This window comes from Rhineura floridana, chromosome 6 (assembly GCF_030035675.1).
Source record: "Rhineura floridana isolate rRhiFlo1 chromosome 6, rRhiFlo1.hap2, whole genome shotgun sequence".
NCBI classification, from domain to species: Eukaryota; Metazoa; Chordata; class Lepidosauria; order Squamata; family Rhineuridae; genus Rhineura; species Rhineura floridana.
Genome location: NC_084485.1, coordinates 96510810 through 96536244, shown reverse-complemented (window position 1 = coordinate 96536244; position 25435 = coordinate 96510810). Strand labels below are relative to the sequence as shown.

The following is a 25435-nucleotide window of genomic DNA, read 5'->3' as shown; positions in this document are numbered from 1 at the left end:
CATGATATTTATTTATAAAGCATCTAATATTGCTATGAAGAAATTTTAAAAAAATAGCATGGACTTTGTCTGCAGGCTTACATGTTCAAGGTAAAGGGGACACATGTTGGGAAGGAAAGGAAGATTAACGAGGAAAAGCCAGGTAAACAGATGTACCTTAACAAAGTCTTGTGTCCTGTTCTATATTTTTGTTATATGGGGATTAAGATTAATATGGGACTTTGATTTTCCAAAAAATTTGATTTTCCAAAAAGTTTTCATACAACAACCCTCCAAAGGGCACACTTGCACAGGACACTTTTGACAGATCTCTCATTCAGCGTTACCAATCCTTGCATGCCACATGGTGTCTGGTATTTAGGCCACTGTGGTTCCTGATGTGTTCATACAAGTGAATTGGATTAATTACTTGGTCAGCATGCATGGTATGGTTTTCAGTACTACCCAGTTTCTGTGTTCTCTTCATAGCTGCTATTTTGTGAGTTTATTTAGACTTAGTGTCCTAATACTAAAGCTGAATATCAGAAGGTCCCATGCAGACAGTTCTCTGTTTCTCCATCTCTTGCACAAGTCTTGCTATAATGCCAGTAAATCTTCCTAGAGTGTCAAGATTTGAATGGTTTTCATAGCGTTATTACACTTTGCTACAACACAAAATTGAAATCCCCATGGACCTGGCTTTTTAACTAGTGATTTACAAATTGTAATAACTAATTGTAAAGGTAATATATTTGAATGAATGAGGTTAAATTTCAGCATGGGATAAATCTTCATTTTCATTGGCATCAAGATTTACTGTTGCTGAACAGTGTAAGAATAACTTTTTTGGGAATATATTACCTCTTCTGCCAGAATCTGCTTTTATCTAGTTTTAGAGTGTGTTTCTTTTTAAATAAATAGAATTTTTGAGGAGCGTCACTGGAACAGGTCTATGAGGAACCACTTTATGGTTTCATAGCAGTATACAAATAAATATTTTCATTTTGGCATCCTGGAAAATTTGCACAAGAGAAAATTACTTATTTAAAGTAAATGGAGTCTATTTCATCTTTCCATTTCTTATCATTTTTTTCTATCAAGACTACAGTGTGAAGCATGTCACAGCATATTTCAAAAAGCGCAACATGGAAAATCCAGAAAGAAAAACAGCCTACGGTATCAGAAACTGACATGTGTAAAATTATATTCACAATAGGTGTGGTGGGATGTAATAATTTTCTTATTACAGTGAAATATTAGATAAACTGTATGATATATATTAACCTTGGCTATCTAAATTCACAGTGTGTGCCCATATAACACTATATAAGTGTGTACATGATTTACAAATTATTTGTTTATTAAACAACTGATTATTTAAACAGTTTTAATATTACACAGGCCTTACAGATAAATGATGCTATCCTGTATGTTCTTCTAAGATTTCTTGAGTACACAGAAGGATATTTATCCCAAACACATATCCACATTTAACAGTCTGCTAATCGACTAACTCAGCTGGATAAATCTTTTAAAATACTAGCAATAGGATTTCCTAAAGTGCTTGCTAGTGGCTTAGTTCTCTTCTGAAAGACTTTGCATATTGTTGTTGTTGTTGTTGATGATGACGATGAGACAGTAAAATACAAAATACAATTTACAATAAAAAAAACCTTTGGGTGTAAGGAGTGGTCAGTGCCTCACTATGGGAGGGAGTTATGCCCACCACCTTGAAAGAGACCTTGGTATGGTCCCTCTGGAAGAGGGCCTGGTAACCAGGAGGTCTTCTGTATCTTTAAAAGTTGTGCAGGGGGAAGGGAGAATTCCACCTTGTGGTTTTTCCCACTACAGTTTTGCAAGAACACCTGCACTTCGCTGACTTTCTCTTCTAAAGATTCAGGATCAGTCTCAGGCCCTGAACCTGGCAACCCCAATTCTATCTATATTGACCACACTGTTGCACATTGTTACAAGCATGTAGGTTCATTGAAATGGTTTTCTACAGAGGTTATTGAGTTATTGCCCTTATGCTTATTCTTGACCTGGATGTCCTTACTAGTAGTCTAAGAGTTCTGTGGGAATGATAGATTTGACATGTGTAGTTTCCTCAGTCATGTTGTGAAACCAGACTTAGCACTCCTTGCCTCTGACTTTTGGCTTGGAGAAGATAACCTTCCCTGTGAAATACATCTACTCAGCTAGACTTGAGAAGGGGGTTGAAGATGGTGACAGCTGAGCATTACATGCATTACATGCATATAATTCACTATTTTATTTTCATAGCCTCTGCCTCTCTGGGGATGTCTGAAGTTAAAATCTAGAATGTTAACGAAACCCACCTGTAATCTTTACGTCAAAATTGCTCTGTCATTATATTAATTCATACACCTTGACGAGCTTTTAGTTTTATGTGGATCTAATCCTTGTGTTTTTGAAATATCTGGGGCTTGTTGTATTAGACGTGCCTATTACACTGATGAATTCCATTTTTATTTCTTTCATTGAAAAACAGATTCAGGATCTAATCTGAAGAAATAAAAACTAAGGATCTTATATAATAAGCAATTGACATAATTCTTGAGAAAGATAAACATGTTCTATCTGGTGTCTTCTGATACCAGGAATTAATACTATCCAATAAATTTGTTTTGTTAAAAGAAAAAGTTAAAGTGGCAGGGGCAGGGGGACTACCAGTACATTGTCGGGCTATGCTAAAAATATACACAAAATCAAATCAGCCATTTAGCTGAATTTTACAGAGAACTGCATTATTTGTGCATACCTGCTAATTTAGGATTATCACTGGATGTTATATGTCATCAAACTTTAATTACTGCTCTGTGACACTGAGGTTAGGGAGGATGGTCTGAATGAATGCAAAAAGAGAGAAAATTGATGGGTAGTGAAATATTTCAATCATTGAGCACACTTATTTGTTTAAGGAGGGACCTGAGGGGAAATGAGTTTGTTTGTTTTCTTGCAGGTAAGCTACAGGAAACAGTCGAGATATTATCCATAAAGGTCAGAGATGTACATCACAATAATCATGGGTTATAATAACAGTCTAAAATATCATTTTTTTACGCACTGTAGACAGTCATTTGAAGTCAAGGTAATGACTGTCTTGTAGCCTTTTACCAAGATGCACCAGCAAGGCATACTGTTTTCCCACTTTGATGATTGGGTTTTCCCCCACAAGAAATTCACCAAAAGGTGGCAAGGAACCCTTTAGTGTGTTGATTTTTGAAGGCAATAATGTTATTGTTACTTCTGTTGCCTTTGGCCACAGATAATTCACTTGCTAGGTGTGCCAGTGGTTGTTGGGAACCATGTGACATAATGGGGAAATGCCTCTTGGTCAGGGATGTGACCACTTTTTTGACCCACAATAAAGACAAAGTTCCTTATTGTCACGTTTGTTTGTTTACATATTTATATTCTGCACTTTCATCAGAATACAAGAAGGCATAATACAACATATAAAAATAAAATAAGTAAAAACAACCTGTGTTCCTAAATCCTACATATTAAGGTTGATTAATATGGCTGCCTTTCTAGACTATTTTTCATCTGTGCATGTGGTACCTAGTTTGTGGAGACATATGTTTACTTTCTTCTCTATAAGGCTGTATAATTATATAGCCACGAGAGTGGCTGTATACTATAACCAGCGTGGATTTTTCATATTCCGCAATGTTAAATTGAAAATACCCCCATGACATCCTGATGCTTCCCATAAGCTCATTTCAAAACAAAACCTTACAAAACTTATAGTCCTGAACTCAGAAACACTTGCTTAACAACCCTCTCAATTTTCATGGCAATACACAAAACAATCAGAGAGAATAGAGAGTTCAAAGTCTAAAAACAAAGAAAAAAACCCAGAGCCCTTTTGGACTTTTCTCTCTAAGAGTTCTCATAATCTGTTGAAATTCATTAAAAATCAGCCATGTTCACAGTACCTGTAATCCTAATACTGACCTTGCCCCATAGTCTGACCTTCATCTTCTGCAGTTTAAAAGTTAAAAAAAATGCCTGGCTGATTTTTAATTAATTTAAGAAATGTTGGGTGGCACCCTATGATTATGCAGGGCATGCTCAGTAAGCACCAACTGTTAGTGTTCTAAAAGCCAGACTCACAGCTGCTTGGCTTGGCTTGGCTTGGCTAATCAGGGGGCCACACCCACACCAGACTTTGATTTCCCTTCAGACAGTCATGGCTTCCCTCAGAGAATCCTGGGAAGTGTAGTTTGTGAAGGGTGCTGAGAAGAGACTCCTGTTCCACTCAGAGAGCTCCAGTGGCCAGACTGGTCAGCCACTCTGATTAAAAGTCTGTCAGGGGAACAGGGCGTCTCCTAGCAACTCTCAGCACCCTTCACTAACTACACTTCCCAGGATTCTATGAGAGAAGCCATGACTATCCAAAGTGAAATAAAGGCCTGGTGTGGATGTGGCCAGGGACAGCTATGGTTTAAATTTGGGTGGGAGGCTACATGTGCCTGCTGTAGAATAAAAAGGTGGGGGAACCGCTGAAAAGCAATGATCCTGTTCACAATGTTTTCCTTTTGGAAAGGAAAGGGGCTTCCCCTCTGCCCAGTGCCAACCCACCCAATTTCCTCCCCTCCCCCTTATCCTCCCCTCCCTGCCCCTCCCCCAAGTCAGTGTTGGACTAGGACCTGGAAGACCAGGGTTCAAATCCCCACACAGCCATGAAGCTCACTGGGTGACCTTGGGCCAGTCACTGCCTCTCAGCCTCAGAGGAAGGCAATGGTACACACAACCAAGGTTGCTTAGCAAACTTCTTCTGATGGGAAGAAATTAAAAAACTGCTTTGTCATCCTTACATTCTATGAAACTTCATCACTGCATTGGAATAAATTCACTAATAGGCAAAAAACCTTGCGGTTTAAGAACGTACCTACAGCCAACAGATATTTCTATGAAACTTTAAAAAGCAGGGAAATCGGGTAGCTATAGTGAATGTGCAGCATGGAAGAATTTGGTAACATGTGCTTCTGAGCATATGATGAGTGGTAGCAACACCTGCCATCTCCAAAGATGGAGAATTACAGTTTTGTATGTTTGTTGGTATTCTTACTTTGCTTCATTCCTGTGTTACTGCTGTTTCTACAGAGAACCCAACCTAGAAAATTATATTTTTCATTATTCATCCTAGAAATCTAAGTCAAATTTATTTGTATTAATTTCAAAGCCTTTTTATTGGCCAATGTCATATGATGGTGAAGATAGCTTTTTGTGTTTCAAACTGGAGGTTATGTTCTATTTCTATTTTGGGTGCATTAACAGTTGAATCTGAGACTGCAGTTTGATGTAAAACAGAATGATTGCAATAATGATTGCTACTTAAGGAATGAATCTAGCTGTTGCAAAAAAACAACAACCTTGGTCTGCACAAGATGCATGTTTTCAGCCTGCTATGCTTAAACTGCTCCACTTAAGGCAAGGTGGGCATGGTCAATTAAAAACAGAGCACACCTAGAATTTTGCTAAAATATATTTCACTTCTCACTATTTTATCTTGTGCAAACTGAGACACTCCTCATGTTATTTGGAGACTATTCTGCAGAACAGTCAGTGGCATTGTTCCACAATTGTTTTGGAGCTTTTTTTTTAGTGTTGTAAAGTGTTGCTGTACTTCATCTATTCTCAGAAATAGAAGCAAAAGAAGATGATTTACTATAGGAAACTTCACTAAAATTGCAAAGTAAATCAAACATATTTAAAGTGACTATCTGAACTCTATCAATTGTCTTAACATTGTTGCTTCCTCTCTGCTAAAACAAGATCAGCACAGCACATGTCTTGTTTCTATTATTTGAGCTGATTGCAGGTGTTGCCACCACTCACCATATGCTCAGAGGTACATGTTACCAAATCTTCCAAGCTACACAGGAAATGGATTAGACTGTGAAAGACCAACCCAAACTGTGTTTGCATTTTGACAAATTTGTAGGGCAGTACAATAACTCAGAGAGGAAGTCAGGTCTCCTGCTCTCCTTGTGCATTCACTATAGCTGCCCAATTACCCTGCTTTTTAAAGTTTGATAGAAATATATGTTGGCTGTAGGTAAGTTCTTAAACAGGTTTGATCATTTGCATGCTTTTTTAGTTCAATGGGATTTACTTTTGTACAATTATGCTTAGAATAGGTGCAACTGACCTGAGGGAGGAGCAGCGAGGAGGGAGGAGAAAGAAGGGCGAGGGAAGGGTAGGAAGGGTAGGGGTAGGGAAGAAAGAGGAGATGAGAGGGAAGGGGAGAGGGGGAGATTGGGTGAGCAGGCACTTGGCAGAGGGAAAGCCCCGTTCCTTTCCAAAAGGAAAACATTGTGAACAGTATCATTGTTTTTCAGGGTCTCCCCCACCTTTTTATTCTACAGCAGGCACATTAGTCTCCCACCAGATTTAAACCAAAACTGTCCTTGGCCACATCCACACCAGACCTATATTTCACTTTAGACAGTCATGGCTTCCCCCAAAGAATCTTGGGAAGTGTAGTTTGTGATGGGTGCTGAGAGTTGCTAGGGGAGGCCCTGTTTCCCTCACAGACCTAGAATCCCCAGAAGAGGGGCCAACTCTTAAACCCCTCTGGCCACTGGAGCTCTGTCAGGGGAATAGGAGTCTTCTAACAACTCTTTGCACCCTTCACAAACTACACTTCCCAAGATTCTTTGGGGGAAGGCATGCCTGTCTAAAGTGAATTAAATGTCTGGCATGGGAGGGGCCACCTAATTAGCCAAGCCAAATGTGTGAGTCCAGCTTTTAGAACACTGACAGTTGGTTCTTACTGAGCATGCCTGACACTATTACAGACTTCAATGTTAAATTTCTTAAATTAATTAAAAATCAGCGAGGCATTTTTTAAAACTTTTAAACTGCAGAAGATGAGGGTCAGACTATGGGGCAAGGTCAGTAATAGGATTACAGGTATTCTGTGAACATTGGTGATTTTTAATTAATTTCAATAAGTTATGAGATCACTGACAGAAAAAATCAAGCAGGGGTCCGGATTTGTTTCTCGTTTTACACTTTGAACCCTCAAGTCTCTCTGACTGTTTTGTGTATCACCATGAAAACATACAGCGTTGTTAAGCAAGCATTTCTGAGTTCAGGACTATAAGTTTTGTAAGGTTTTGTTTTGAAATGAGCTTATGGGAAGCAGCAGAATGGCATCGGGGGTATTTTCAATTTAACATTGGGAATGTGAAAAATCCATGCTGACTATAGTATTCAGCCACTCTTGTGGCTGTATAATGCATTCTCTCAGTGTTATTATATATAATGAAGGGCATCCCTAAATATTTTCACATTCAGGGCCAAACTACATGTACTATTAAAAATATTTTTGCATATTAATTTTTCTTAAAATGCAAATAACATCAAGTATCTGTGTGCGAGGAAGGGCTAATAATGATCTGTATTGGAGCTGGTTTAGAGGTAAAATGTGACTCTTTTCTTCCTTGGTGTAGTCCTACACAAAATCTCTCTTTTGAAGCTTTGGGGAGTAATCCTGTCAGGGCCAGAGCATAGGAACACAGGAAACTGCCTTAAATCGAGTCAGGGTTTTGGTCTTTCTAGCTCAGTTTTGCCTACACTGACTGGCAGTGGCTCCCATGGTTTTCAGGCAGGAGTTTCTCCCAGCCCTACCGAGAAGTCAGGAGTTGAACTTGAGACCTGGGGCTTTTTAGTTTAGAGAAAAGGCAAGTAAGAGGTGACATGATGGAAGTTTGTAAAATTATGCATGGCATGGATAGAGTCAATAGAGAGAAGTTTTTTCTCCCTGTCTCATAACGCTAGAACTCATAGACATCCAATGAAGCTGAATGTTGGAAGATTCAGGACAGATAAAAGAAAATACTTCTTCACACACCACATTGTTAAGCTATGGAACTTGCTCCCAGAGGAGAGAGTCACGGCCATCAACTTGGAGGGCTTTAAAAGAGGATTAGGTGAATTCATGGAGGATAAGAGCATCAAAGGCTACTACCCATGATGGCAGTGCTCTGCCTCCACAGAGGCAGTATGCTTCTGAATACCAGTTGCTGGAAACTGTAGGAGGGAAGAGTGCTCTTGTGCTCAGGTCCTGCTTGTGGTTTCCTATGGGCAGCTGGTTGGCCACTGTGAGCACAGGATGCTGGACTAAATGGGCCACTGGCCTGATCCAGCAGGGTCTTCCTGTGTTCTTATAACTTGTTGCATGCAAAGGATGTGCTGGTGAGGAAGGATTAGATTCCATCTCTACAACTCTTGCAGTCCCCATCAGCTAATACCCCATGCACTATCTACTGTGATTTGTATTTTTAAAACCCTCTACATTAGAGGCATTTAACATCATGTCTACTTTGGCCTACAGACTCATTCCTCGATGCCTGATATATGGCTCCTTTGCTATTTTGGGGGTGGGGGAGATTCGTCCACCAAGAAGCACCAGCCCAGTTTGATCAGAAAACCAAAGATATCCCCCAGCCTAAAAAAATGTGGGCGGGTTAGTAGAAAATAGCCTGGTTTATTCCAAGCCAAACCTAATCCTGTCATGCTCCCATGGGAGTTCCACAGAGCTCTCAGTCCCATCCCACTGTGGTCTTCTAAGTCCTACCCTACTCCGTTACAGCTTCCAAACCCCTTCTTACTACATTTTTCAAGCAACTACTGGAAACTGCCTCATATGATGATGATGAGATGATTTTCCCAGCAAATTTGGATTCGTAATGACACTATGATATCAGTGATATTAGAAAACCCAAGCTTAAGCTTTTCTGTTCCTGCACTTGACAGGGAGGATATGTAAGTTACTTCAGTGACTGAAGATACCATGCAAGATATATAACGCAAGAGCTATAACAAATCACAAATGTCATAAGATAGAATGGATGCATTAGCAGCTCTGTCAACTGAGTTACAGGAAGTACAACATGCAGATTTTGATTCACCATTTTGCTACTAAAAATAGTATTCCACCTTGTTTTAAATGCACCTTTGGCATTTTTTAATGTTTTAAATGCACCTTTGGCTACACTGGCATAGCCTCTTGCCAGGTCTAACTAACTGGGGGCATTTAATTGACTCTGGCTGATGGACTTTGATATATAACTCTTGAGGTTTTTGAATACCGAGTGGTATCCAATTGGTGTCCTCCACCAATGGAAGCCATTGTCAGCAGAACAGGAAGGAAAGCAAATTTTGGCAATTCCCCCATACTGCTAGGTGGTGCACAGGGGTGTAGTTAGAGAAAGAAAGTGTGGTAATCAGTAGGATGGAACAAATTGGGTCCCGGTAACCCTGCTCAAGGGTTTAAAGAAACCTGAAACTGGCTATGGACCTGAAGTGAAATAAAATACTGAAAACCATTTTTCCCTATAAGTATTACATGTAAAATTAAACAAAACACTATCCAATCATCGTTATCAGATCTTGTTCAGTTTTTCAAGAATCATTTTTTCCTCTCAACCTCCAGCCAGGCAAATAATTGACAGCTTGGGTGAGGTCAGAGACACTGCAGTGGTTCACACAACATGCTAAGCTAACCGTGGCAAATGTGTGAGTGTGCAGGCTCCCAGAGAGCAGATTGTTGATCCTACACTCCTCCCTGTAGTTTTCTGGCTAAGCTGCATTGAGCCAAACCAAGGCTTTGGTACTATGCCTCACTGAGCTAAGCTATGTCTGGGCTTATCGTGTCATCTGAACCTGGGCTCAGGATTTATAACCCCTGAACAAACCACAACCTAAAAACCAAAACCAAACCTCAGTGACAACTTGTGCTGAGTCTGGAGAGAGCTAAACCAGGAGCCCAGGTTCAGACACACTAAGCCAAATGATGACTTAGCTCAGCACAGTGCAGTAGCAAAATGACTGAGGCCGAGGAAAGCAGCTGCAATCTCCTCCCTGGGAGCTTGCATACTCACACACTCATGCTAAGCTATGTATAAGCCATGAACATGTATTCACTAATAGGCAAAAAACCTTGCGGTTTAAGAACGTACCTAGAGCCCACAGATATTTCTATCAAACTTTAAAAAGCAGGGAAATTGGGCAGCTATAGTGAATGCACCAGGGGAGCAGGAGACCTGACCTCCTCTCGGAGATATTGTACTGCTCTACAAATTTGTCAAAATGCAAACACAATTTGAGTTGGTCTTTCACACTGTAATCCACTTGCTGTGTAGCTTGGAAGAATTTGGTAACGTGCCTCTGAGCACAAGGTGAGTGGTGGCAACACCTGCCATCTCCAAAGATGGAAAATTATATTTTTGTATGTTTGTTGGTGTTCTTCTTACTTTGCTTCTTTCCTGTGTTACTAATGTTTCTACAGATAATCTAAACTAGAACATTTTATTTCCCTCATTATTCATCCCAGAAATCCATGTCAAATTTATTTTAATTAATTTCAAAGCCTTTTTATTGGTCAATGCCATATGATGGTGAAGACAGCCTTTTGTGTTTCAAATTGGAGGTTATGTTCTACTTCTATTTTGGGTGCATTAACAGTTGAAACTGAAAATGCAGTTTGATGTAAAGTCAGACTGATTACAATATGTTGCTACTTCAGCAATGACTCTAGCTGTTGGAAAAAAGAGGATGCATGTTTTCAGCCTGCTATGTTTAAACCACTTCATTTAAGGCAAGGTGGGGACAGTCAGTTAAAAACATAGAGCACAACTAGAATTTTGCTAGAATATATTTCACCTCCCACTGTTTTATCTTGTGCAAATTGAGACACTCCTGAGGTCCACTGGAGACTATTCTGCAGAAGTCAGTGCCATTATTCCACAATTATGTTTGGAGTTTTTTTAATGTAAATTTTGCAAAGTGTTGCTGTACTTCACATATTCACAGAAATAGGGAAAAAAAGGAAATGATTTCCTATAGAAACTTCACTAAAATTGCAAAATAAATCAGACATATTTAAAGTGACCATCTGAACTATATCAACTGCTTCCTCCCTGCTAAAACAAGATCAGCACAGCACGTCTTCTTTCTATTATTTGGGCTAATTGAGGTGTTGCCACCACTCACCATATGCTCAGAGGCACATGTTACCAAATTCTTCCAAGCTACAAAGCAAGTGGATTGGACTGTGAAAGACCAACCCAAATGGTGTTTGCATTTTGAGAACTTGGTAGGGCAGTCCAATATCTCAGAGAGGAGGTCAGGTCTCCTGTTCCCTTGGTGCATTCACTATAGCTGCCCAATTTCCCTGCTTTTTAAAGTTTGATAAAAATATCTGTGGGCTATAGGTACATTCTTAAACCGCAAAGTTTTTTGCCTATTAGTGAATTTCCCTGCTTTTAATCTGGGAGGCAAGAAATGGGATCCTGTGCAAATTTGCTGAGAATGGATTGATCATTTGCATGCTTATTGAGTTCAGTGGGATTAACTCCCCTGCAATCATGCTTAGGATAGGTGAAACTGACCATGAAATGGGTAGGGAAGGAGGAGGAGGAGGAGGAGGAGGGAGGTGTGTAAAGGCAGAGGGGAGGACTGGGATGGAAGCAGACAGGAGGGGGAGGGCAGGAGAAGGACAGGCTTGATCATCTGCATGTTTATTGAGTTCAGTGCAATTTACTCCTGTGCAATCATGCATAGGATAGGTAAAACTGACCGAGGGGGAGGGACGGAGGGCTGGAGTGGGTAGGGGAGGAGGAAGGAAGAGGGGGGAGGAAGGGAGAGGAGAAGGGAAGGGGAGGAAAAGCAGGTCTGATCATTTGCATGCTTATTGAGTTCAATGGGATTTACTCCTATGCAATCATGTTTAGGATAGGAAAAACTGACCACGGAGGAGGAGGGGGGAGGGAGAGGGGAAGAAGCGTATTGGAGGGGGGCAAAGGAAGGGAGAGGGGAGGGCAGGTTTGATCATTTGCATGCTTATAGAGTTCAATGGTATTTACTTCCGTGCAATCATGCTTAAGATACTGACACTGACTTTATGCCTTCTGCATTAAATTTTACCTTTGTAGTCCCGAGAGAGAGAGAGAGAGAGAGAGAGAGAGAGAGAGAGAGTGTAGGGCCCCACTCATATGGAACCCCACTAAAAAGCAAAAACCACTGAAAAGCGGAACTCATTGAATAGAATGGCACTGAACGCTCAAAAACCGCCATAAAAGCCGAACAAGCGCCGTATGAGTGAGGCTTTAGTCTAATTGTGTCTAATTGAGACCGCCGCATTAGCAAAGCACCATAAAGCGAAGCGCCGTAAAACGGGGCCCTACTGTATATATAGTATTTTATGTATTTTAGTTGTATTTTAAATTTATTTTAATGTTTTTGTGATTTTACTGTTTACAATTTTATTATGTACGTTTGATTTTATTTCTGTAAGCTGCCCTGAGTGCCCTATTATAGGGTAGAAGGGCAGGATTGAAATATTTTAAATAGATAAAAATAAATAAATAAAGATAGGTTAACTGACCATGGGGAGGAATATTTTTCACATGCATAATGCATAACTGACAAGTTTCTTTGAGGATCAGATTGGAAACCTTGTGTTTTTTTCTGAGTCCCACGCAGCTGCTGTAGGGACGGATTAGTGTTGTGCCAAAACCAGCCCTCCAATTTCTCAAAAGCTTTCTTCCCCTGTGGAAGAAGCTTCTATTTTAGTTCATCATCAGGTCATTTTAAAGAATTTCATTAAAATTTCTGTGGGGTTTTGAACTGACCTTATTGTTGTGTGGTGGCTGAGGGTACTGAGTGTGTTTTTCTTTACAGCAAACATTTCTCTAGCACTTGGCAGCCTCTGGCTGTCCATGCTTCCTGATCTGAACAAGTCCCATGGAAGGAGTTACCTCTGATGACTTCCCCTCGGCTTTAATTGAAGCATGGGCACTAAGGATGGCTGCAGAGTGCAGATGATTTCTACATTTCTCAATTGGGAGAACTGTCTTTTCACTCTTACTCTCTGCTCCTTGTGTCTTAACCAGTTACTGATCCATAAGAGGATCTCTCCTCTTATTCTGCAAAGCTTACTAAAGGGTCTTCCGTGATGTACTCTGTCAACATCTGTTGGAAAGTCAAAGTACACAATGTCAACTAGATTGCCTCTACCCACACTCTCAAAGAACTCTAAAAGGGACAGAAACAAGGAGAAAATCAGGAAATAGCCCCCCAAATCAGGGAAACCTTTCCCAACAACCCCCAACCAAAAGGTGTGTGTGTGTGTGAGAGTGTGTGTAGATTAAAAAACAAAAAACAAAATTGGCAGGTGACAAAGGGGGTGTCTGTGGCACTATGGGGACCCTAGCCCTAGTTATTACTAGTTCAGCAGAACCACAATTGGCAGGGCTGTGCAGGCTGGGCTACACTGCTGTCTTGATTTCCCAATGCTGCACATCACTGCCGGTTACCAAAAGGGGGAGGGGCAAGTGTGTGGGGAGCTTGGCATATTGTGGTTGCAGTGGCAGAGCCAATCCAACACTGTGCCCACACCAAGCCGAGCTCCCTGCCGCCTTGGTCTTCCCTATCTCAGGAACCAGCAGTGAACCGAGGCATTGAGAGGCCAGGAGAGCAAGGCAACCCCACTGGCACAGTCTTGCTCCTGGCCACAACAGATGTATTGTGTACTGACAGTATTGAGGATATGTATACTTCTGAGCATGTTATGACATTTTTTAACATCTTCAGTCAGCAGTAGGTACTAGCCTGTACATGGGGCCCTACAGCTGACTATGTCAACATCTGATACTTTCTATATTTTGGCTTGCCTGAACAAAAACCTTCAGTTACTGCCTGGGCAGGTGCATAAATAAAGCCCAACCTACCTCACAAACCTGGGAAAAGAGGCCAAATGAGAAGAATTCTTTCTTTCTTTTTCATTAGCATTTGTTTATACTGGTTAAGATTTCTAATTATACATTTCTTGCATGTTATGCATTAGTTTTTTATTTCTATTGTTTACAGTAGACCTATCTGAGATGACCTAACTCATTCCTTCCCAATAACAAGAGAGCTTTGCTTCCAACAATGACTTTTTCACCCGTGACAGAGTGTTGAGATGGTTCACTAAATAACAGGGCCCTTGATAGAGCAGTCAAATGATAATCTCACCAACTCAGCTGTCAGTCTAGGTTAAAATATGTTAGTATCCAACCCCCTTTGTAGTTATCCACACATGTTTTGCTTGCTAGCTGTCAGAATTACAGTCGACCTCTTGCTCAAAAGATCTGGAACAGTTAGAAAATGCTGAGGGATGTTACTTGCCAAGGGAAAGATCAAAATAGGTCCCTAGAAGATTAAACCAAAGGATTATGTGAAAGGAGAGGATTTGTATATGTGGTATGCTTTTCCTGCAAGTGATATTTCCCAGGGAACATAAATAGATATTCAATTTTTAGGCTATTTTTATTTTTGTTTGGGCACTAATGTGGAGATTAGCTATGAGATTTTCAGGAAGAAAAGAGGTTGAAATAATTCTTAACAATATTCTTTAATAGGCCTGTAAGCTTTTAGCAGCTGATGAATTCTAAATGAACATCAGCTGACCTAAAGTATCATAACATGTGGTCTTTTCATATGGTATTTTATATTTCACAGAAATATCAAAAAGCCAAGTTGGGGATTTGCCAAAGCCTTACGTGAGACCTGAGGTTCTGTCTAGCTCAGAGTCTGTCTTTACTGTGATCTTCTGATCCCTCTCCCTCATTCATTGTTTGTGTGCATTCACATATACTGTATTTTCTTCAGTGCTGTTAAATTAGAAACATAATTTAGATTCCTTAGGTTTGCCTGATTCAACATCTCAAAGAGAGAAACAAGGCACTGAAGCCAAAACCACCTTAGGTTGCCCCCAAAGAGCATATGGAATCATGGAGTTGGATGGAACCTTGTAGGCTATCTAGTCTAACCAGAGCTGGCACCAAAGTGTGGCCAGGTTGGACCCTGGCCAGGCCCCTGAAGGGCCCATCATTAGGGTGGGGGAGTAGCACTCCCCTTCCACGATCTGCAGCAGACTCACTGCCGTGGATCACAGGGAGGGAGCTTTCAGGCTGTCCACCCATTTACTTGCTCTACCTACCTCTCCTGTCTTCTGAAGCTGCACGGTCTGTGTGTGCAGAGTTGCCATCAACCAAGATGGCTGCAGAGGCTTTTTTAAGGGGCTAATGCTCCTACCGCCATCTTGGTTGATGGCAGGCATGTGCGCACAGCATACTGCGCATGAGTGCCATCAGCCAAGATGGCGGTGGGGATCAGCCCCTTAGAGAAGCCTCCACTGCCATCTTAGCTGTGCAGCCCTGTGCACCCAGCACACACAGCAACAGGAGACAAGAGAGAGGTAGGTGAAGCAGACAGGAGCCACGCACCCGGGGCAAGGTGGTGCCCAACGGCCCAGTCATGCCTGGTGCCAGCCCTGAGTCTAACTCTGCCCTGCTCATCATTCGATGCAGGACATCCAACACTAGCAGGTCCTTGTAATGGGCCAGCCCAGATATTGGCTTGAAATCTGAATAAAATGTGCTGAAATCATTCTTCCCGGGTCAATGAGTGTTATTTCTAGTTGCCTTGGCAAACCAGAATTATGAAGCATTCTGTAGCTGTGGAAGCTTCTTTTTCTGGTAGCCAACTGTGATAAGAGATAATCAACATACGTCATGAGCAAGGCTGATGGCACCTCCCGCTTTGTTGGTAAGTCACTCTGGGCAGAACTGACTCAATGCTCCTTGCAATGGATCATCCACTTTCTGCACAACCACAGTGGCAGCTTCTACCAGGAACAACACTGAAAAAAGTATGTGTGCTGGATCAACCTCACAGTATATGTATGTTAAAATTTTCATTGACAAATAGAAAAAGGATGTCAGTGCTTTTTGCCTATAATTGGGCTGAATATAGTGCCTTAATCCAGTTATATTAATGTACAATAACTAGTAACCTCAGATGGGGATATGCATTTCTATCTGCATCAGAAGATGCATATAGCCAGTTCAGTGGGGCCAGGATGTGCATTGGATGCAATTTTTTAGTCATATCAGTTGTTCACATAGAACCCCACTGAATCTTCCTAGCTGGATCAGAGTTAGTGTTTGTTCCAATGAGTCATGTTTTTTTATTTTGAGTTGCTCTCAACAAGAAGGAGCAAGTATTCATGAAACTAAACAGGGTGAATCTTGTTTTTAAGGCAAACTTGGTGAAATACTTGAATTCATCTTAGAACTCAAATCCTGTAAATTTCATTGCACTCCTAGTTTCCTATATATCTTGGTATGTGAGTGCTAAAAGACATACAGGTAGGCACTTGATAGCTGACTATGCAGTGCTGCTATTTTCTATCTCAAATAATGGTGCTCTTTTATATCACTATTATTATACTGCTCAGGGCAAGTTGTAATTATGAAAAGAATCTAAAATAGAATTTTTCTACCTCATAATGATTTTTAGGGCTGAAAACATTGACATTGGCACTGTTGTACACAATCAGTGCTTACTTCTTTCCAGTATGATTGTATAGCAGGGGCTGCCAACCTTTTTGGACCAGTGGGCACATCTTAAATGATGAGAAAATGCTGCAGTCACCCATCACAAAATTGCTGCCATGTGGGCATGGCACAACAGAAAGACTGCCATGGGGAGTATGACATACTACACAGTACAAAGGAAGTTAGCTGTGTCCTGCTGGTCCTGATTGTGGAGATCACCAAAATATTGATTTTTCTGTCACACACCCAATGATACTGTTGCTATCTAATAATAACAGGGAGCATTCACCAGTACCAAGAAAAATATATGAAGTGACCACCCCATTATTTCTCTCGCACGTGCACACACTCACAGCACACATACAGACCACAGACACTCATGCATATTTCTTTTATTTATTTATTTATTAAATTTATATACCGCCCGACTAGCAATAGCTCTCTGGGCGGTGAACATAAAATAGCATAAAAATACAATGAATAACAAAATAATACTAAAATACAATCATCAATCCAATACAATAAACATTTTAAAAAGTAAATCAGTGTAACTTAAAATGCTTCAGAGAATAGGAAGGTTTTGACCTGGCGCCGGAAGGAGAGCAGAGTCGGCGCCAGGCGTACTTCCTCGGGGAGACTGTTCCATAGTTCGGGGGCCACCACTGAGAAGGCCCTAGATCTTGTCATCACCCTCCGGGCCTCCCTGTGAGTTGGAACCCGGAGGAGGGCCTTCGTAGCAGAACGTAGTGCACGGGCCGGTTCATATCGGAAGAGGTGTTCTGCAAGGTATCATGGTCCCGCACCGTATAAGGCTTTATAGGTTAATACCAACACTTTGAATCTAGCCCGGAAACATATTGGCAACCAGTGCAAGCTGGCCAGAACAGGTGTTATATGCTCGGACCGCTTGGTCCTTGTCAGCAATCTGGCCGCCGCATTTTGCACTAGTTGTAGCTTCCGAACTGTCTTCAAAGGTAGCCCTACGTAAAGCGCATTACAGTAATCCAAACGTGAGGTTACCAGAGCATGTACCACTGATGTAAGGTCCTCTTTACTCAAATAGGGACGTAGCTGGGCTACCAACCGAAGTTGGTAAAACGCATTCCTAACCACCGAGGCTACTTGAGCCTCAAGTGAGAGGGAAGAGTCTAAAAAGACTCCCAGACTATGAACCCGGTCCTTTAGGGGGAGTGTAACCCCATCCAGGACAGGGTATATATCCACCATCCGATCAGAGAACCCGTCCACTAACAACATCTCAGTCTTGTCTGGGTTGAGCTTCAGTTTGTTAACTCTCATCCAGTCCATTGTCGCGGCCAGGCAACGGTTCAGCAAATCGACAGCCTCACCTGAAGAAGATGAAAAGGAGAAGTAGAGCTGCGTGTCATCAGCATACTGATGACAACGCACTCCAAAACTCCTGATGACCTCTCCCAACGGCTTCATGTAGATATTAAAAAGCAGGGGGGACAAAACTGACCCCTGCGGGACCCCATATTGGAGAGCCCGCGGTGTCGAGCAATGTTCCCCAAGCACTACCTTCTGGAGACGACCCGCCAAGTAGGAGCGGAACCACTGCCAAGCAGTACCTCCAACTCCCAACTCCGCGAGCCTCTCCAGAAGGATACCATGGTCGATGGTATCAAAAGCCTCTGAGAGATCAAGGAGAATCAACAGAGTTACACTCCCTCTGTCTCTTTCCCGACATAGGTCATCGTACAGGGCGACCAAGGCTGTCTCAGTGCCAAAACTGGGCCTAAAACCCGATTGAAATGGATCTAGATAATCAGTTTCATCCAATAGCGCCTGGAGCTGGCCAGCAACCACCCGTTCCAAGACCTTGCCCAGGAATGGAACATTCGCCACTGGCCTGTAGCTGTTAAAATTGTCTGGGTCCAAGGAAGGCTTTTTCAGGAGTGGTCTCACCACTGCCTCTTTCAGACAGCCCGGGACCACTCCCTCTCGTAAAGAGGCATTTATCACTTCCTTGGCCCAGCTACCTGTTCCATTCCTGCTAGTTTTTATCAGCCAGGAGGGGCAAGGATCCAGTACCGAAGTGGTTGCACGTACCTGTCCAAGCACCTTGTCCACATCCTCGAGTTGAACCAACTGAAGCTCATCCAACAAAACAGGACAAGACTGTGCTCCGGACATCTCACTAGGATCTACTGCTATAACTTGAGAGTCTAGGTCCTGGCGGATACATGAGATCTTATTCTGGAAGTGATCGGCAAACTGATTACAGCGGGCCTCCGATGATTCCACCGTGTCCGGAGGGTTTGAATGGAGAAGCCCCCGGACAACTCGAAAGAGCTCCGCTGGGCGGCAAAGAGATGATTTAATAGTGGCAGCAAAATGATGTTTTTTAGCTGCCTTCACTGCTCCTACATAAAGCTTAGTCGAAGCACTAACCAGCGCATAATTGTATCCGTCGGGAGTTCGTCTCCATTTCCGCTCAAGCCGCCTCCTATCTTGCTTCATCGCTCTCAGCTCCGGAGTATACGATGGAGCTGTATGAGCTCTACACAGGAGAGGGTGTGCAGGAGCGATCGTGTTTTCTTTCTCTCTCAAGTACATTTCTCTCATTCACAGATCATGGGGGGGGGCTCGGATAAACATAAGTTAGATGTCCTCCAAAACAAGTTTATGAGGCAGATCCTGGGGCTTCCCCAAGGAGTTCCATCGGCCCACTTAAGAGCAGAGCTTGGCCTCCCATCCATTTTGTCAAAAGTGGACTTAGCGTATTTTAGATACTGGCGCAAGTTATCCTGTATGGATGACTGTTCTCTTCCCAAACTTTGCTGGAATGAACAACACAGGATTGGGGGCTGGGCCCAATTGTGCCAAGAAAAATTAAAGATCTATAACCTTACCTTGGGAAAGTATCTAAGTTTTAACCAACTCGAGCTCCGGAATTGGGTCTTTGACCATGACGTGTGCCAAGATTGAGCAACAATTGCTGTAGCCCCCTTCTCCCCCTGGTTCCCCCTATTTAAGCCCAAGCACGCTAAACCACAATACTTTGATGTGTTGACGTGCGCCCACATACATAGGTCGTTTACGGGACTTAGATTCCAAGTGATGCCCTTGGCTTACCTTGATGGGAGATATCTGGGAATTCCGACCAAGGAGAGGATATGTGTTTTGGGCTGTAATTGGATAGAGGATATCGTCCATTACCTCCTTTTCTGCCCCCTGTACGAGGATCCCAGAAGAAAATGTTTGACCTCCTATACCTGTTCGCTCTGGGGGAAATCCCCCCAGGATCTGGTAGTTACTAGCTGATAAATATAAACAAGTAACAGTTGCAGTGGCCAACTTCGCCCTAGCCACTAGAAAGCTGAGGGCGAGTTTCATCAAGTCTCTTACAGATACGTGTTCGCATAATATTGTATCCCCTTCAGCTCCCACGGAGTTTACCTGTCTGGTTATTTTATTCTTCTTGTACCTTGCAAAGGCCTATGGCTACATGCTATAAAGTTGATTGATTGACATTCACAGATCACACATACACACAGACCACATATCCTGCATCTCTCTCTCTCTCTCTCTCTCTCTCTCTCTCTCTCTCTCTCTCTCTCTCACACACACACACACACACACACACACACACACACACACACACACCCCTACCTCTCACTCCCAAGTACACCTCTCCCTCTTTCACACACATGGGTGTCTATAGAAAAAAATGGGGGGGGGGAATGAAGCACTGAAATGACAGAGCAGGTGAATTTCTCACAGAGAATGTGAATTACTACCTTGATTACCTGAATGGATTTATTGGGTGTTCAAGTGTCCTGTTACTAGAATTCCCACTTTTGTGCTCTAAGCATGAGAACAGATTTATAGGTCCAAAGCCCTGTTGTATGGCAAGTGTGTTGAATCGTGGCATGCTATGATTGACAGCAGAATTAGTTGGACTTTTGTCTTCTATCATGGCTGTAGAGATGGAGTAGGAGGTGTTGGAGGAGTACCCATTTGGGGGCTTCATTGATTTTTATAGAATGGCTTTAACTTTTATTTAGATCCATTCCAATCGGGGTTCAGGACTGGACATGGAACTGAAACAGCCTTGGTCGCCCTGGTAGATGATATGAGGAGGACGTTGGATAGGGGAGAATATACCTTCCTCGTCCTCCTGGATCTCTCAGCGGCTTTTGATACCGTCGACCACGGTATCTTGTTAAGCCGCCTAGAGGGATTAGGGATGGGGGGCACTGTTCTACGGTGGTTCCATTCCTATCTCTCAGGCAGGTACCAACGGGTAGCATTGGGGGATGAGGTTTCAGACCCTTGGCCTCTCACTTGTGGAGTGCCACAGGGTTCTATCCTCTTCCCCATGCTATTTAACATCTATGTGAAGCTGCTGGGAGCCATCATCAGGAGTTTTGGGCTGCAGTGTCACCAATATGCGGATGACACTCAGCTCTATCTCTCATTTAAGTCCTCACCAGAGGTGGCTGTGGAGACCATGTCCAAGTGCCTGGAGTCCGTTAGTGGATGAATGGGCGAGAACAGGCTGAAGCTAAATCCTGATAAGACCGAGGTGTTACTTGTGGGTGATAAGAGAAGGTTGGGAGACATCGACTTGGTGTTTAATGGGGTGAGATTACCCCTGAAGGATCAGGTCCGCAGCCTCGGCGTCATTCTTGACTCCCAGCTGTCCATGGAAGCTCAAGTTTCGGCAGTGAGCTGGGCAGCTTGGTATCAATTACATCTGATACAGAGGCTGCGACCCTACCTTCCTGTACAGCTTCTCCCGCGAGTGATACATGCCCTGGTCTCCTCTCGCTTAGACTATTGTAATGCGCTCTACGTGGGGTTACCCTTGAAGACGGTCCGGAAACTCCAGCTGGTGCAGAATGCGGCGGCACGCTTGATTACGCATAGCCGTCGCCGGGAACACATCACCCTGGTGTTGATAGATCTTCACTGGCTACCAGTGGTTTACCGGGCCCAATTCAAGGTGTTGGTATTGACCTTTAAAACCCTATACGGTTTCGGCCCGGTTTATCTAAAGGACCGCCTCCAGTATCACCAATTGAGCCGCCTTACAAGATCAGCCACGCAGGATCTCCTCTCGGTCCCACCGGCCAAAACAGCTCGGCTGGTGCGGACCAGAGAGAGGGTGTTCTCGGTAGTGGCTCCCACCCTCTGGAATTCCCTCCCCTACGATCTTCGACATGCCTCCTCCCTGATGAGTTTTCGATGAGCGTTAAAGACCTGACTCTTCAGGCAGGCCTACAGGAACTTCGAGCTAGATTAGTTTGTAATGTTTTAACTGATGTTTTTTTTTTTTTCAATAATTTTTATTCAGATTTTCATAAAACATACAAGACAAAATCATAAAACATTCAAAGACAAAAAACAAAATCAAAAATAGTTAAACAAAAAGAAAAAAAGAAGAAAAAAAAACAAAAATAAAAAATAAAGAGTAAAATATTGACTTCCCATTTGTCAAAGATCAAATCAGTTATAAGTCTATAATATATAACAATCCTGTCTCTTAAGTCATATTATAAAATCACTTACCTCCAGTAGTTATCTTACTTAATCATCAAATCTCATAAACATTACTTTATTCTTTCCACAAAAAGTCAAAGAGAGGTTTCAATTCTTTAAGAAATATATCTATCAATTTTTTTTTCCAGATAAGCATATCGATTAATCCATCTCATTACTAATTATGATAATCTTATTGTCATAACCATAGTCAAAATAAACATTTCAATTAATCCATCACATCAGAATCTGTTAGGTTCAATAATTTCAGTAGCCATTGTTCTATTATCTCTATTAGTTCCATTTTCCATCTTCCATCTTCAGTAGTCTTGTTAAGTCCAGTAATTTCAATATCCAATCTTCCATTATCAGTATTCCATAATAATCTTGCTGTCAAAGCCATAGTCATAAAGTAAGAGTCTGATGGGAATTACCTCTATCCCAAATATTTTCTTGCCATCCATTCTGAATAGGTTGCTGAAATACTGCTGTAAAATCATATCTCTGTTCTTTTTTTCAAAATACACTGGGTCATCTCTTAAAAGTTTTTCCATTGTCACATGGCTGCAGTTAATTCCATAGATTTTCTCTATATTGGGCTCCATCACATCATTCCAGTCCAGAAGATTATCCATGCCATTGATAACTTTATCTCTAGAATCTTCATTCATTTCTTCAGAGATAACATTGAGTTCCAAACAATAGATTTTATTTCTAAAGTCCATAGACTCCAAATCTTGTTCCTGTTCCACGTTGGTTCCAATCTCCGGGATCTCCTCTCTCACAGGGACCCCTATTCCAGTCTCCAGGGTCTCCTCTCTCACAGGGACCCCTGTTCCAATCTCCGGGGTCACCTCTCTCACAGGGACCCCTTCCAGGGTCACCTCTCTCACAGGGACCCTTATATCTTTAATCTCCTGCTTCATTTTACTCAATTCAATTTTCATTATCTCAATCTCATCCATTATTTTCTGAAACATAGTTATTTCCAGATTTTCAGCCACTTTCTTAATTGCCATTTTAAAAGAAAAATATAGGAAAACCACTTCTTATTTCAGCAACAATTGGGTTAATACTCCAAACTTGGTGACATCACAGTATAAACAGAGCAGACAGCCTTATCTCTCCAATAGTTAAGTAAACAAAATGCAGTTCCCAGGATCGAAACAATTAATGGCAATCGTCAAGAAACAGATTCGTCAAAATAAAATAGACCAAAAAGAGAGTAGTCTCAAAACAGTATAATATTTTTCAAAATAAAAATCTGGAATAGAAATCCCTCTTCTGTGTATATCTTTAGAATGCAAATCCAGGACAGCTTTTTGCAACAAAAACAGAGATAAGCTATTAATTAGTGCGTAGCAGAGAGAAGTTATGGCTCCCCAGTGAGATGTCAAAAACTGATCAATCTGGCAAATCTCTTTTAAACAGCAACAATTTAAGTCAAGTAAAAGAAAAATATAGAAAGAAGGGTGCTTGCCTGTTAGTGCGTTCTCTCTTAGAAGATAAGATGAACGTTCGCTTTAACAGATAGAGCTTGCTGTTGAAAATCCGTCCCACCTTCGTCGGCTGGACCTCGTCCCATAAATTAATGAGATCTGGTCGTCCCAACAAAAATAGGCTTTGAGGTTAATCTCTTCGTTTCTCCCTACCCGGGAGAAGTTTAATCAGTCAAAAAAAAAAGAAAAAACTGACTGATATATCTGAATAAGCTTCTTTTGAGGCAGGAGCCCGTCTCAAAAGCAGGCACAGGCTAAGTCACCCTTCCCGGAAGTCCTTAATGTTTTAACTGATGTTTTGATGTTAGTTTTAATTGATGAATGTGGTTGCATTTATTGTATTGTGTAGTGTATTTATTGTATTGTATATTGTACTTTGTTGCTGCTGTAAGTCGCCTAGAGTGTCCAAAAATTGGACAGATAGGCGACTAACAAATTAAATTTTATTATTATTATTTATTATTATGCCACCTTGTTTGCTGGCATAATATTGCACCACTATTGGCGCTGGGACCAATATGAAGGACACAGGATTCTGTCTAAATCATGGTCCTATCCTACCACACACCCACTGCTGCCCATTTTTTCACCTTGAGCCTATTCCTAGTACTAAAATAACACTGATGTGTGAAGCGGGTAAACCTTTGGGCTCTGATGGCACTAAGAGTACCTATTGTTTAATTTATCTATTTAAGCTATTTATATACTGCTTAATTACCAAAGTTGCTACGTGATGTACATAAAAACTAAGAAGCATGGCTGGTATCCTGTTGCTTGTCCATCTCGCACAGGTTGAGGATGCCACTGCACTGTGATATGTGCCCCAAACCAGTGTCATTGTTGAGGAACGGAATCATATAATACACACAGCCTACTGTGAATGTACATTCTTTCTTTGTATTTATGCAGTCCTTTGAAAGCCTGTAAAAATTAAATACCTCCTTATAAATTAGGTCAAATGCCAAAAACTAGGTGTAACATTCTTTAAAAACCATGAAATAAATAGCATGGTGTGCTGCTGACTGTAAGAAATTCTGAAGATAAGTTTCTTTATATCTCATGCTGCCCTCCCAGGGTCATTGGTTTAGAGTTTTACATATATGTGGCATATGACTTAAAGCCCAAGGAGGAGAAGAGGAAATCTTTTGCTTCTTCTGCCAAAAATGTATCACTGTGCTTAAAGAGCTTATTACAGGGTTTTTATTTCTACAGACAAGAACTAGCCATTACACTTTCATTAAAGATTCATACTTTAAATGTATTTTTCCTGTGTTCTAAAAACTTTCTATGGTTTAGGTTGGAGGAGACAAACGAAGGAATATTTCTGGTGTGTGTGTGTGTGTGTGTTTAAAAAGGGAGTGGGGGAGGGAGAGGAAAGCCCTTCATTCCTTCCTGAATAACATGATGAATTGTGGAAGCTGTTTGAAAATTCTAATCACGGCCTTGCAGTCCTTCAGATTGCAACCACTGACAGTTGATTCACTCCTTTTCATGCCTGCTGCCTCACACTGCTTATGGTGTCTCTTATGCATGAATCTATCATTAGCACACAAAGCATGATGGATTGGTTGGGATACCTCTGTCCTCAGATCCTGGGAAATGCTTCTTTTTCAGAATCGCAGTGCCTGTGTGTGACACCATCATGAATGAGAGAAGGAAGTAATACGGTATCGGATGTGCTGCTTGCTGCCACTGTTTTGAGACACAGCAAAAATGATGCATTGTGGGGAATGTAAGTATATGGCCTGTTCTTTCCTCACTAGCAACCAGTGCAGAATTACATTGATCACAATCAGTGCAAATTACTCCTGGCAACTATATTAAGAAAGTAATGTCCTTTCAAAATCCAAACAGTACACTATTTCCTCAAACAGCATACAATACATTCAAGGCTTTTGATTTTCAAAACAGTCATAAGCACCGAAAGGACTGGGGTTAATTGGTTTTGATCTTGGTGGAGATTTTCTTTGCACCTTATGACTGTAAGATAAGAACCACCTTACTACATTCACAAGTTGCTTTTTTATTTGC

General features: G+C 41.7%; 1 protein-coding gene across 15 annotated transcripts in view; it reads left to right on the top strand.

The window, feature by feature from the left end:
* Positions 1-25435, top strand: part of DAB1 (DAB adaptor protein 1) — a 416583-nt gene that overhangs the window by 41870 nt on the left and 349278 nt on the right. For 12 of the 15 annotated variants that reach the window (XM_061633183.1, XM_061633181.1, XM_061633182.1 and 9 more), the window contains one exon: positions 25019-25136. The exons of 2 other annotated variants lie outside the window; for them this stretch is intronic. The gene's annotated coding sequence lies outside the window, so the exon portion shown is untranslated. Of the gene's footprint in view, positions 1-77; positions 143-25018; positions 25137-25435 lie in introns of those variants that run through there. One more of the 15 variants, XM_061633170.1, reaches the window with a different exon arrangement.